The following is a 13,147-nucleotide window of genomic DNA, read 5'->3' as shown; positions in this document are numbered from 1 at the left end:
TACATGTGTATATTGGTTGTTGTGATTTTGATTATCATGACTAAAACATAAGTAAATGCCGAAATAATGGAAACACCAACGTAAAGTGTCTTAATAGGTTGTTGGCCACCACAGGACAGAACAGCTTCAATGTACCTTGTCATAGATTCTACAGGTGTCTTAATAGGTTGTTGGCCACCACAAGCCAGAACAGCTTCAATGTACCTTGTCATAGATTCTACAGGTGTCTTAATAGGTTGTTGGCCACCACAGGACAGAACAGCTTCAATGTGCCTTGTCATAGATTCTACAGGTGTCTTAATAGGTTGTTGGCCACCACAAGCCAGAACAGCTTCAATGTGCCTTGTCATAGATTCTACAGGTGTCTTAATAGGTTGTTGGCCACCACAAGCCAGAACAGCTTCAATGTGCCTTGTCATAGATTCTACAGGTGTCTTAATAGGTTGTTGGCCACCACAGGACAGAACAGCTTCAATGTGCCTTGTCATAGATTCTACAGGTGTCTTAATAGGTTGTTGGCCACCACAAGCCAGAACAGCTTCAATGTGCCTTGTCATAGATTCTACAAGTGTCTTAATAGGTTGTTGGCCACCACAAGCCAGAACAGCTTCAATGTGCCTTGTCATAGATTATACAAGTGTCTTAATAGGTTGTTGGCCACCACAAGCCAGAACAGCTTCAATGTGCCTTGTCATAGATTCTACAGGTGTCTTAATAGGTTGTTGGCCACCACAAGCCAGAACAGCTTCAATGTGCCTTGTCATAGATTCTACAGGTGTCTTAATAGGTTGTTGGCCACCACAAGCCAGAACAGCTTCAATGTGCCTTGTCATAGATTCTACAAGTGTCTTAATAGGTTGTTGGCCACCACAAGCCAGAACAGCTTCAATGTACCTTGTCATAGATTCTACAAATGTCTGGAACAAGAAATTCCATCATTTGGTGTTTTGTTGATGGTGGAAACCTCTGGTTCAGGCGGCGCTCCAGAATCTCCCATAAGTGTTCCATTGGGTTGAGATCTGATGACTGAGACGGCCAGGGCATATGGTTTACATTGTTTTCATGCTCATTAAACCATTCAGTGACCACTCGTGCCCTGTGGATTAGGGAATTGTCATCCTGGGAAGACCACGCCCATCAGGATAGAAATGCCGCACCATAGGTTGAAGGTGATCACTCAGAATGGCTGTGTATTAATTGTATAAAATGATTTTCCATGCCAGGAAAATGCACTCCACATCATAACAGAGCCGCCAGAACCCTCATTTACTCAAGTGTTTATTTTATTTTGGCACTTACCTCTGTATCTTAATAGGCTGCTGTGACAATGTACAGTAGTTGAAGCATTTTTTATTTGATGTGACAGGTTTAATAGAGGTTAATCAGGGACAACAAATCAGAAGGCTTGTGAATGTTTTCCACGGCTATTTCAGGCCCTTGTCAGAGCCTGTTATTGTGATATATGCAGAAGTGAGATGTGATATTTAAGCAATAAGGCACAATGGGGTGTGATATATGGCCAATATACCACGGCTACGTGCTGTTCTTTTGCATGACGCAACGTGGAGTGCCTGGACACAGCCCTTAGCCATGGTATACTGGCCATATACTACAAACCCCCGAGGTGATATTATAAACTGGTTACCAACGTAATTAGAGCAGTAAAAACAAATGTTTTGTCATACCTGTGGTTTACGGTCTGATATATCACAGCTGTCAGCCAATCAGCATTCAGGGCTCGAACCACCCAGTTTATAATATGCAGCAAAACACTGACATTCATAGTTCCAGTAGGGTAGTAAAGTTGTCCTCAACTTTAATGATTGGTATATCTGAAGTATTGTTAGGCCCAATGTTCTGGTTCTGTATTCTATGTGGCTCGAGCTTCTTGTGATCTTGTCTCCCCCGGCCTCCCTCTCCAGATAATAAAACATGTAGTTATGACAACGGGGACAGGCATGTCCCTCCTGTCACCAGTAATATGCCACATAACTGTTCAACTTCTCCTCCAGACATTCCACATGCTTCCCCTGGCCTATACTGTACATGAGTTGTGTCCAAAATGGCAGCCTATTTATAGTGCACTACTTTTGACCAGGGCATTGGTCAAAAGTAGTGCGCTAGGCTACATCTACGCAATAAGGACCGAGAGGGTGTGGTGTATGGCCAATACCTCGCCTAAGGGCTGTTGTTAGGCGTAATGGGAAGCCATGGTATGTCAAGAACAGCGTAGCGATACTCCAGATACAACAGTAAAGAAGTATTTTTATGTCGTACCGGCTGGAATGCTGTTTTAGCCAATCAGACTACCCGTTTTATGAATAGGGAATGGGGTACAATATTAGATGTGCTCATGGTCTGTCTTTTTGGAGTTCAAATGCCAGTAAACACACTCTTATAGTATTTATAAGGAATTTATTATACATTTTATGAGACCATATTTATTATTAGATAGTCAATTGTTGGCATGTCATTAAGTTTCAAGGGATTGGAGGAAATATAGCAGTCAGACACATGAAAACATATCAGTCGCCACAATGCCACTCTGAATCAATCCCCACAATGTGTATAACGTAGCTGTATACTGTAGTGTTTATAGGCCTGTACTGTAGTGTTTGCCCAGGGCTCAGAGCATATACTGGATGGGAACTACAGGGTTCTCATTGGTCACCGAGAAAAGGGGTACGAGGGACAGGAACAGGGGTACAGGGGGGGCAACAATGTCCGAGGGGGGTGGAGGCAAATGGTCTGTCATCACTCCCTCAGTGATCCCCAGCAGGTGGGCTGGCTATTTCTGCAGCAACCCGACACACACACACACACACACACACACACACACACACACACACACACACACACACACACACACACACACACACACACACACACACACACACACACACACACACAACTATCTGAGACATTCTCAACGTGCACTTCTGCTGTCGTTATGATTTCTGATAGGTACTGACGACTCAATATGTTGCCCCGTACGTACCTCCGTAATGTGTTTACGCTTGTAAATCTGATCACCGCAGCCATAACCTGTTCTGTTCATGAGTCATAGGCTTATTGTCACCTGTGTTTTTGTCATTTGCCTCTTATAAGATGATGCTCTCCTAAGGGGTATACTACGAAGCAGAATCAATGAGCTAACTTACCAGTTGCCTTAGCATTCTGAAATCAATTTGGACAAGTTTGAAATGGCCATGGTCTAATTGATTCAACAACCAATTAGCTTGAATTCGAAAATCATTAGTTATTTCAGGTTGTTTATCAAAGTTAGCTGGCTAACTCATTGATCCTGCTTTGTAGTATACCCCCCTGGTTCATGTCCAGCCCCGCCCAGAATAAACGTTCTACAGATACTCTGAAACAGTTTGGCAAAAAATGTGCTCCAATGCTTTGGTGGCAGGTAGCCTAGAGGTTAGAGCGTTGGGTCAGTAACTGAAAAGTTTGAATATGTGAGCTGAGCAAGGCATTTAACCCTAATTTGCTCCCAGGGTGATGTACTACTGAACCTGTAAAACAACACATTTCACTGCACCTATCTGGTGTATGTGACAATGTTTTTTATTTTTTTATTTTTTACATATCGAGATTCCAAAAGGGCACCAAACTAATCTCTGGCATGGGAATCATCTAAGAACACAACAACCTTTATATAGGACGCGATGTGACCTGTTAAAGCCAAAGTCTGCCTTTTGACAGTAAGCAAACAACTGGCAACAACTGCTCTGTCTTTAGTGAACAGCTGACGTAGGTTGAGCCCAATATCATGCCAGGTTATTCTCTGTCCAGGAGGGTGGCTAACCTTGATACTATCCACTAGGGTTCCCTAGTGGGGGGTGACAGATATGGCACATACCCCTGTATGCCTCAGTACCCCCCCTCACTAAATATATCTCTCTGTCCATATCCCCGCAGCGAGCAGGCTAACCAGGCTGTCAAATCCCATAGTTCAGTTCAGTCAAATTCCCTCACGGAACTGGTGGTCTTCTACACAGATCTGGCTCTGTCAAGATGCTTAACATTGGAATTCCAGGCTATATTATTATTATTATTATTATTATATTATTATTATTATTATTATTATTATTATTATTATATTATTATTATTATTATTATTATTATTATTATTATTATTATATTATTATTATTATTATTATTATAATTCCAGGCTACAACAATGGGCTGATGATGGAATGCATAATTAAATAGACAGTAGTTTCTCTATGTGATGAAATTCATGCCTTCTCCATACTCGGCCTATGGTTGCTTCTCAATAAGCACTCCTTTCTCCCAAAGTGTGCACTTCTTGAATACCCTTCATGGATTTGACAGGAAATTACTTTTAGAAGAAACTCCCTCAAGGCCATTCCTACACCAATGCTCTTATATTTGTGAGGAGTAGTAACCTAATAACATAGCTGGCATAGAAAGATGCCTTTCTCTGAAAATGGAAGTTAGGTTGAAAATACTGTAAAAACAAAAAAACAAAAGCATCCACTTTCTGCGGAGGGTGGGGGAGTAGTGAATGAGTGCACACTTCAGAAGAAAGGAGAGATTATTGGGATGCAATCTATGAGGGCTAGAAGTTTTTCCTACCATGTGACTTGACCAGGAAAAACTCTGGGCCATAGTTTTAGGTTATAACTAGAGTTGTGCCTGGATGATTTTCTTATCAGCTCATGTGGTCCTACCTCTGAGATAAAGAGCTTATAATGCACTGGCATATCTTAATTAATAACTTCGTATGGCTGGGGGCAGTATTGAGTAGCTTGGATGAATAAGGTGCCCAGAGTAAACTGCCTGCTACTCAGGCCCAGTTGCTAATGTATGCATAGTATTAGTAGATTTGGATAGGAAACACTCAAAAGTTTCTAAAACTGTTTGAATGATGTCTGTGAGTATAACAGAACGCATATGGCAGGCAAAAACCTGAGAAAAAATCCACCAGGAAGTGGGAAATCTTAGATTTGTAGTTTTTCAAGTCATTGCCTATCGAATATACAGTGTCTATGGGGTCATATTGCACTTCCTACAGCTTCCACTAGATGTCAACAGTCTTTAGAACCTTGTTTGAGGCTTCTGCTGTGAAGGAGGGGGGAATGAGAGCTGATTGAGTCAGGTGTCTGGCAGAGTGCCATGAGATCATTCAGGCGGCTCCCATGAGAGGTAGTTGCGTTCCATCGCATTTCTAAAGACAAAGGAATTCTCCGGTTGAAACATTATTGAAGATTTATGTTAAAAACATCCTAAAGATTGATTCTACACATCGTTTGACATATTTCTACGAACTGTAATGGAATTTGTGGACTTTTCGTATGGCCTGCATGTCGTGAATTTGGATTTGTGAACTCAGGGCGCGAACAAAAAGGAGGTATTTGGACATAAATTATGGACTTTATCGAACAAATCAAACATTTATTGTGTAACTGGGTTTCCTGGGAGTGCATTCTGATGAAGATCATCAAAGGTAAGTGAATATTTATAATACTATTTCTGACTTCTGTTGACTCCACAACATGGCAGATATCTGTGTGGCTTGTTTTTGTGTCTGAGTGCCGTACTCAGATTATTGCATGGTGTGCTTTTTCGGTAAAGCTTTTTTGAAATCTGACACAGGGGTCGCATTAAGGAGAAGTTTGTCTAGAGTTCCACGAATAACACTTGTATTTTTGTCAACATTTATGATGAGTATTTCTGTAAATTGATGTGGCTCTCTGCAAAATCACCGGATGTTTTGGAAGCAAAACATTACTGAACGTAACACGTCAATGTAAACTGAGATTTTTGGATATAAATATGAACTTTATCGAACAAAACATACATGTATTGTGTAACATGAAGTCCTATGAGTGTCATCTGATGAAGATCATCAAAGGTTAGTGATTAATTTGATCTCTATTTCTGCTTTTTGTGACTCCTCTCTTTGGCTGGAAAAATGGCTGTGTTTTTCTGTGACTAGGTACTGACCTAACATAATAATTTGGTGTGCTTTCTTCGTAAAGCCTTTTTGAAATCGGACACTGTGGTGGGATTAACAACAACTTTATCTTTACAATGGTGTAAAATACTTGTATGTTTGAGGAATTTTAATTATGAGATTTATTTTGTTTTGAATTTAGCGCCCTGCACTCGATCCCGTTAGCGGGATCTAAGCCATAAGAAGTTTAAGGTGCTGAGCATGAAACTTTGACAGGCTTATAGCTGGGTGTGTTTTTACAATTTTGTTCAAGCATTAAACATCTGCAGTATTCTTGCCATCCTCATCAATTAAAGCATTTCACACTACCATACACACACACATACACACACACACACAGGAATTTCTCTCCTCCGAACACTCGTGAGTGGCTCAGCACTGTGGACACTGCAAAAACAACAACATTTTTCGGCTCAAATGTGTATTATATAGTTTGGTCACAAAGTGTCATTAGACTTCCATTATTATATAGAGTGATTAAAAGTTCATGTCTTTAAACATGGGATGCAATGCATGAGATCATGTTCAATGTATATTTACTCTACCTAATCATATTACTCCAGTCCAGACTATGAAATTGTCCTTTGTCTGAAAGAGAAAAAATGTCTAGCTTTTCTTTGGTTAAGAATTAGATTTCACCATATGTAGGCCTTAAAGGAACTGACCCTTTTTAAAATTTTCGCCGAAAATGACATACCCAAATCTACCTGCCTGTAGCTCAGGACCTGTAGCAAGGATATTCATATTCTTGATACCATTTGAAAGGAAACACTTTGAAGTTTGTGAAAATGTGAAATGAATGTAGGAGAATATAACACATTAGATCTGGTAAAAGATAATACAAACAAAAAACATGTGATTTCTATATTATAATTTTTTCATCATCTTTGAAATGCAAGAGAAAGGCCATTAAATCACATAGGAGTTTAGGTGCAATTTAGATTTTGGCCACCAGATTGCAGCAGTTTCAGACTGATCCAATGAAGCATTGCATTATTGCACAGCATTTTGTATCAAGTCTAGCCAAATGTGCCGAATTGGTCAATTGATACATTTTCAAGGACATAAGTATAGACAACTTACAAAAATTATATGGTAATACAAATTTTGAGTTTGCACACTCCCAGGAATGTCATAAATGATGGATAATTAGCTTCCCTACAGAAAAGACGCTAACCTGTGGGGCCAGACACAACAGGGGCTCAAACTGTAGGACCCAAATCCTACATTTGAATATAAAAAATGATTTTCTCAAGCAAAACTACGCTACATTTTATCTCTGGGACCCTCAAGATGACAAATCAGAGCAAGATTACTGAATGCGAGTACATTATTTACTGTGATAAAAGTTTTGTTGTTGTGCACTCTCCTCAAACAATAGGATGGTATTTTTTCACTGTAGTAACTACTGTAAATTTGACACTTCAGTTAGTTAGATTGTCCTGTCAATCAAATAAAACGGCCTTTGTTTGTACCAAGAGGGGTGTGGCAGAAGGCATCCCTCCTGTCTCAGCCTCCAGTATTTATGCTGCAGTAGTTTGTGTCAGGGGGCTAGGGTCAGTTTGTTATATCTGGAGTACTTCTCCTGTCCTATTCAGTGTCCTGTGTGAATCTAAGTGTGCGTTCTCTAATTCTCTCCTTCTTTCTTTCTCTCTCTCGGAGGACCTGAGCCCTAGGACCATGCCCCAGGACTACCTGACATGATGCCTTACTATTATTCGACCATGCTGGTCATTTATGAACATTTGAACATCTTGGCCATGTTCTGTTATAATTTCCACCTGGCACAGCCAGAAGAGGACTGGCCACCCCACATATGCTCTCTCTAATTCTCTCTTTCTTTCTCTCTCTCGGAGGACCTGAGCCCTAGGACCGTGCCCCAGGACTACCTGACATGATGACTCCTTGCTGTCCCCAGTCCACCTGACTGTGCTGCTGCTCCAGTTTCAACTGTTCTGCCTTATTATTATTCGACCATGCTGGTCATTTATGAACATTTGAACATCTTGGCCATGTTCTGTTATAATCTCCACCCGGCACAGCCAGAAGAGGACTGGCCACCCCACATAGCCTGGTTCCTCTCTAGGTTTCTTCCTAGGTTTTGGCCTTTCTAGGGAGTTTTTCCTAGCCACCGTGCTTCTACACCTGCATTGCTTGCTGTTTGGGGTTTTAGGCTGGGTTTCTGTACAGCACTTTGAGATATCAGCTGATGTACGAAGGGCTATATAAATACATTTGATTTGATTTGATTTGATCATCACCATTAGTATCCCAATCAATCAAAGAAAAAGATGAGGCAAGCCAACCTGCTGTCATTAAATAGAATATTCTGCAGGGGGCAGCACAAGACTGTGCTAATGGCACCCATTCACAGCAGGGAGCGAGGCGCATTCTCAGCAGCACAAGAAGCACTTTGTTCCAGAGATAGGGTGGGTTGCAAGGGGAGAGAGAAAGAGGAGGGACCAGCCTGGTCTCATAGACTAGACGTAACATAGTACATTTACATCCGGGACACTCAAATTAGTATGATATGCTATATTTGGTATGGTTACATAAGACAGAAGGTTCTTAAGGTACTTAAGGCAAAAACAAAAGTAGGGTGGTTGGTCGGGGTTGATGGGTTGGCATATAACGTGAACGTCTAGCAACTCAAATCATTAGCAACTTTGCAACTATTGCTACTTTTTAGGTAATTTGTACATGTAGGTAGGGGTGAAGTGACTATGCCTAGATAATAAACAGCGAGTAGCAGCACAGTACAAAACAAATGGGGGGGGGGGGGTCAATGTAAATAGTCCAGTGGCCATTTGATTCATTAATATATATGTTGCCCTAAGAGTTGTGAAAAGTTGGTAGAATCTTAATTAAAATAATTCACAGCTGTAATGGCTGTCAAAGATGCTTCCACAAGTATTAACTCAGGTGTTGGAGACTTATCCAATTAGCCACAACAAATTGGAAATTGGAATTTGTAACATATCATACATTTAGCAAAGCTGTAACATATTGTATGAATTGCAATTCATAACATATCATATTTGTTTTCACATTTTGTTGCCTTAAAATTACATTTAAAAAGGGATTAAATTAGACAACTGTCACGCCTTGGTCTTAGTATTTTGTGTTTTCGTTTATTATTTGGTCAGGCCAGGGTGTGACATGGGTTTATTTTGTTGTATTTCGTATTGGGGTTTTGTAGTTATTGGGATTGCGGCTGAGTAGGGGTGTTGCATAGGCTTGGCTGCCTGAGGCGGTTCTCAATCAGAGTCAGGTGATTCTCGTTGTCTCTGATTGGGAACCGTATTTAGGTAGCCTGGGTTTCACTTTGTATTTTGTGGGTGATTGTTCCTGTCTCTGTGTAGTTTCACCAGATAGGCTGTAATTAGGTTTCACGTTCCGTTTGTTGTTTTTGTATTTGTAAAAGTATTTTTTCATGTATCGCGATCTCTTCATTAAAGACATGAGTAACCACCACACTGCATTTCGGTCCGACTCTCTTTCAACAAACGAAGAACGCCGTTACAACAACCTTCTAGAACATTTCCAAATGAAGAAATTTCTGGTGTATATTTTGAATAAAAATGTGTGTAATTGTTAACCAAATAGCTACCCGGATTATTTGCATTGTCCCAACCCCACTCCCCCTGCTGCTCCTCTCTGTTTATTATCCATGCCTAGTCACTTTACCTTTACCTCTATTAACTCAATTACCTCGACTAACCAATGTCCCCGCGTATTGACTCTGTTTATTATCCATGCCTAGTCACTTTACCTTTACCTCTATTAACTCAATTACCTCGACTAACCAATGTCCCCGCATATTGACTCTGTTTATTATCCATGCCTAGTCACTTTACCTTTACCTCTATTAACTCAATTACCTCGACTAACCAATGTCCCCGCATATTGACTCTGTTTATTATCCATGCCTAGTCACTTTACCTTTACCTCTATTAACTCAATTACCTCGACTAACCAATGCCCCCGCATATTGACTCTGTTTATATAGACTCTGTTTATTATCCATTAGTCACTTTACCTTTACCTCTATTAACTCAATTACCTCGACTAACCAATGCCCCCGCATATTGACTCTGTTTATTATCCATGCCTAGTCACTTTACCTTTACCTCTATTAACTCAATTACCTCGACTAACCAATGCTCTGTTTATTATCCATGCCTAGTACCTTTACCTCTATTACCTCAATTACCTCGACTCTGTTTATTATCCATGCCTAGTCACTTTACCTTTACCTCTATTAACTCAATTACCTCGACTAACCAATGTCCCTGCATATTGACTCTGTTTATTATCCATGCCTAGTCACTTTACCTTTACCTCTATTAACTCAATTACCTCGACTAACCAATGTCCTCGCATATTGACTCTGTTTATTATCCATGCCTAGTCACTTTACCTTTACCTCTATTAACTCAATTACCTCGACTAACCAATGCCCCCGCATATAGACTCTGTTTATTATCCATGCCTAGTCACTTTACCTTTACCTCTATTACCTCAATTACCTCGACCAACCAACCGCATATTGACTCTGTTTTTATTTTATTGTTGCTCCTAATTATTTGTTATATTTCAATTTTTTTCTTAAATGTTGATGCCAAAGACACACCAGAATGGCTTCCCAAGAGGTGTTAAGTGGCCGCAGGTAGCCTAGTGGTTAGAGGGGTGGCAGGTAGCCTAGTGGTTAGAGGGGTGGCAGGTAGCCTAGTGGTTAGAGGGGTGGCAGGTAGCCGAGTGGTTAGAGGGGTGGCAGGTAGCCTAGTGGTTAGTGGTTAGGGGTGGCAGGTAGCCTAGTGGTTAGAGGGGTGGCAGGTAGCCTAGTGGTTAGAGGGGTGGCAGGTAGCCTAGTGGTTAGAGGGGTGGTGGTTAGAGGGGTGGCAGGTAGCCTAGTGGTTAGAGGGGTGGTTAGTGGTTAGGGGTGGCAGGTAGCCTAGTGGTTAGAGGGGTGGCAGGTAGCCTAGTGGTTAGAGGGGTGGCAGGTAGCCTAGTGGTTAGAGGGGTGGCAGGTAGCCTAGTGGTTAGAGGGGTGGCAGGTAGCCGAGTGGTTAGAGGGGTGGCAGGTAGCCTAGTGGTTAGAGGGGTGGCAGGTAGCCTAGTGGTTAGAGGGGTGGCAGGTAGCCGAGTGGTTAGAGGGGTGGCAGGTAGCCTAGTGGTTAGAGGGGTGGCAGGTAGCCTAGTGGTTAGAGGGTGGCAGGTAGCCTAGTGGTTAGAGGGGTGGCAGGTAGCCTAGTGGTTAGAGGGGTGGCAGGTAGCCGAGTGGTTAGAGGGGTGGCAGGTAGCCTAGTGGTTAGAGGGGTGGCAGGTAGCCTAGTGGTTAGAGGGGTGGCAGGTAGCCTAGTGGTTAGAGGGGTGGCAGGTAGCCTAGTGGTTAGAGGGGTGGCAGGTAGCCTAGTGGTTAGAGGGGTGGCAGGTAGCCTAGTGGTTAGAGGGGTGGCAGGTAGCCTAGTGGTTAGAGGGGTGGCAGGTAGCCTAGTGGTTAGAGGGGTGGCAGGTAGCCTAGTGGTTAGAGGGGTGGCAGGTAGCCTGGTGGTTAGAGGGGTGGCAGGTAGCCTAGTGGTTCGAGGGGTGGCAGGTAGCCTAGTGGTTAGAGAGGTGGCAGGTAGCCTAGTGGTTAGAGCGTTGGACCAATAACTGAAAGGTTGCTGGATCTAATCACTGAGCTAATAAGTTTTTAAAAAATGTGTTGTTCTGGCCCTGAAGAAGGCAGTTAACCCACCGTTCCCTGCTAGGCCATCATTGTAAAGAAGAATTATTTCTTAACTGACTTGCCTAGCTAAATTGAAAGAAATTCAGTGTTCCTGAGTGGTCTAGACTCAGTATTGACTTGAAACTCAGAGACAGGGTCTGAATATTGCTGTCAATCAAATATTCCCTTCCAAATTTAGCTTGAGCAATTTTTTTCAAAATATATGTTGCCCTAAGAGTTATGCAAGGTTGGTAGAATCTTATTCCAAATGATTCACAGCTGTATTGGCTGCCAAACGTGCTTCCTTCAACTATTACAGGTTTTCCTTGGATGCTTGAACACATCTGTCCCAACAGAATTCCCTTTTTTAAAACAATAACACACAGCCACAAATTGAAACACGTTGGCCAAAATGGCACATTTCATTTGCAAAATGCATTAAGACTCTCAAAACATTAAATATGACAAAATCAGCTACCTCCATCAAAACATACAACTTGTTAATTAAAAGTTATTTCAATCAATCATTACACGATGGCCCAATAAATACTAACTACAACTATCAATATACCTAAGATGGTCAACCCTCTTTTATATGTCTGTGCCATTTGTTGATACTAGAATTATAGTATGCACCATTAAAGGCAAGTAAACATATTAGCACAGCATGGGTTGTATTATTTTTTCCTAAAATAATTGTACCAAAGATGTCCCATACAGAAAGAATGTCAGTCAAGAGCATGAATATCCAGAAACAAAAGGCTTTATTTGACCTTTCTCCATTTTGACCTGAGAGCTGAACTATTTTCCTCTATGGGCCCCGCTACCCCTCCTTTGTCCTTGTCCTTGGTCCATTCTTGCAAACAGCAACTCAGAAGTGACCACTCTTATGCATGAATAAGAATTGATTGCTGAATGAAAAATAGTACAAAGACGTTTTGTGCAGAAGAGGTTCACAATCATGGGAGTCATTTGTATCAGCTGTGACCAAATGTTTTGATTTGGTTTGTTATGATTTACTCAATTGAGTTTTTATATTTTATGGAGAATAGTGTTTACTGTTTTGCCTGTTTTGCCTACTATTTGTGTTGTGTTTGAAAGCTATGAGAAATGACTTAGTTTTGTACAAAGTAATCTTTTTTTCTCATTAGGTTATGTTGGAGATCAAGTGGACCCGGTTTCATTAAAAGTGTGTTACTAATCGAAAACTGTTTTTTTCTTAACTGTAACTGTCACTGTTTTTTTCTTAATTTTATAAAATTAATAAAATGTGCTTTAACTTTCTTTCATTGTCGTAAAACAATCTGAATTAATCCCTTTAGATTGAACTTTAAGGTAGACATTTTTTGAAAAAAGTCAAGGGGGTGTAGACTTTCTATAGGCACCATAAGAAATGTAACCCACTGTATCCTGGAGTGTCCTGGATTTACGTTTACTATGTTACGTCT

The 13,147-nt window shown here is 41.2% G+C and overlaps 1 long non-coding RNA gene across 2 annotated transcripts; it reads left to right on the top strand.

Moving 5' to 3' along the window:
- Positions 1–10,654: 10,654 nt before the first annotated feature.
- LOC127924513 (uncharacterized) lies at positions 10,655–11,554 on the top strand. 2 transcript variants are annotated; one of them, XR_008118017.1, is made up of 4 exons: positions 10,658–10,739; positions 10,799–10,852; positions 10,939–11,046; positions 11,289–11,554. It is a non-coding gene; the product is annotated as an uncharacterized LOC127924513 (long non-coding RNA). The 2 variants fall into 2 exon arrangements; XR_008118018.1 differs by lacking the exon at positions 10,799–10,852 and having other exon boundaries at positions 10,655–10,739; positions 11,289–11,553.
- The last annotated feature ends 1,593 nt before the right edge of the window (positions 11,555–13,147 follow it).

This window comes from Oncorhynchus keta, unplaced genomic scaffold (genome assembly GCF_023373465.1).
Source record: "Oncorhynchus keta strain PuntledgeMale-10-30-2019 unplaced genomic scaffold, Oket_V2 Un_contig_4171_pilon_pilon, whole genome shotgun sequence".
In the NCBI taxonomy this organism is placed as follows: Eukaryota; Metazoa; Chordata; class Actinopteri; order Salmoniformes; family Salmonidae; genus Oncorhynchus; species Oncorhynchus keta.
The sequence above is the reverse complement of the archived record's forward strand: the minus strand, read 5'-3'. Positions and strand labels throughout refer to the sequence as shown.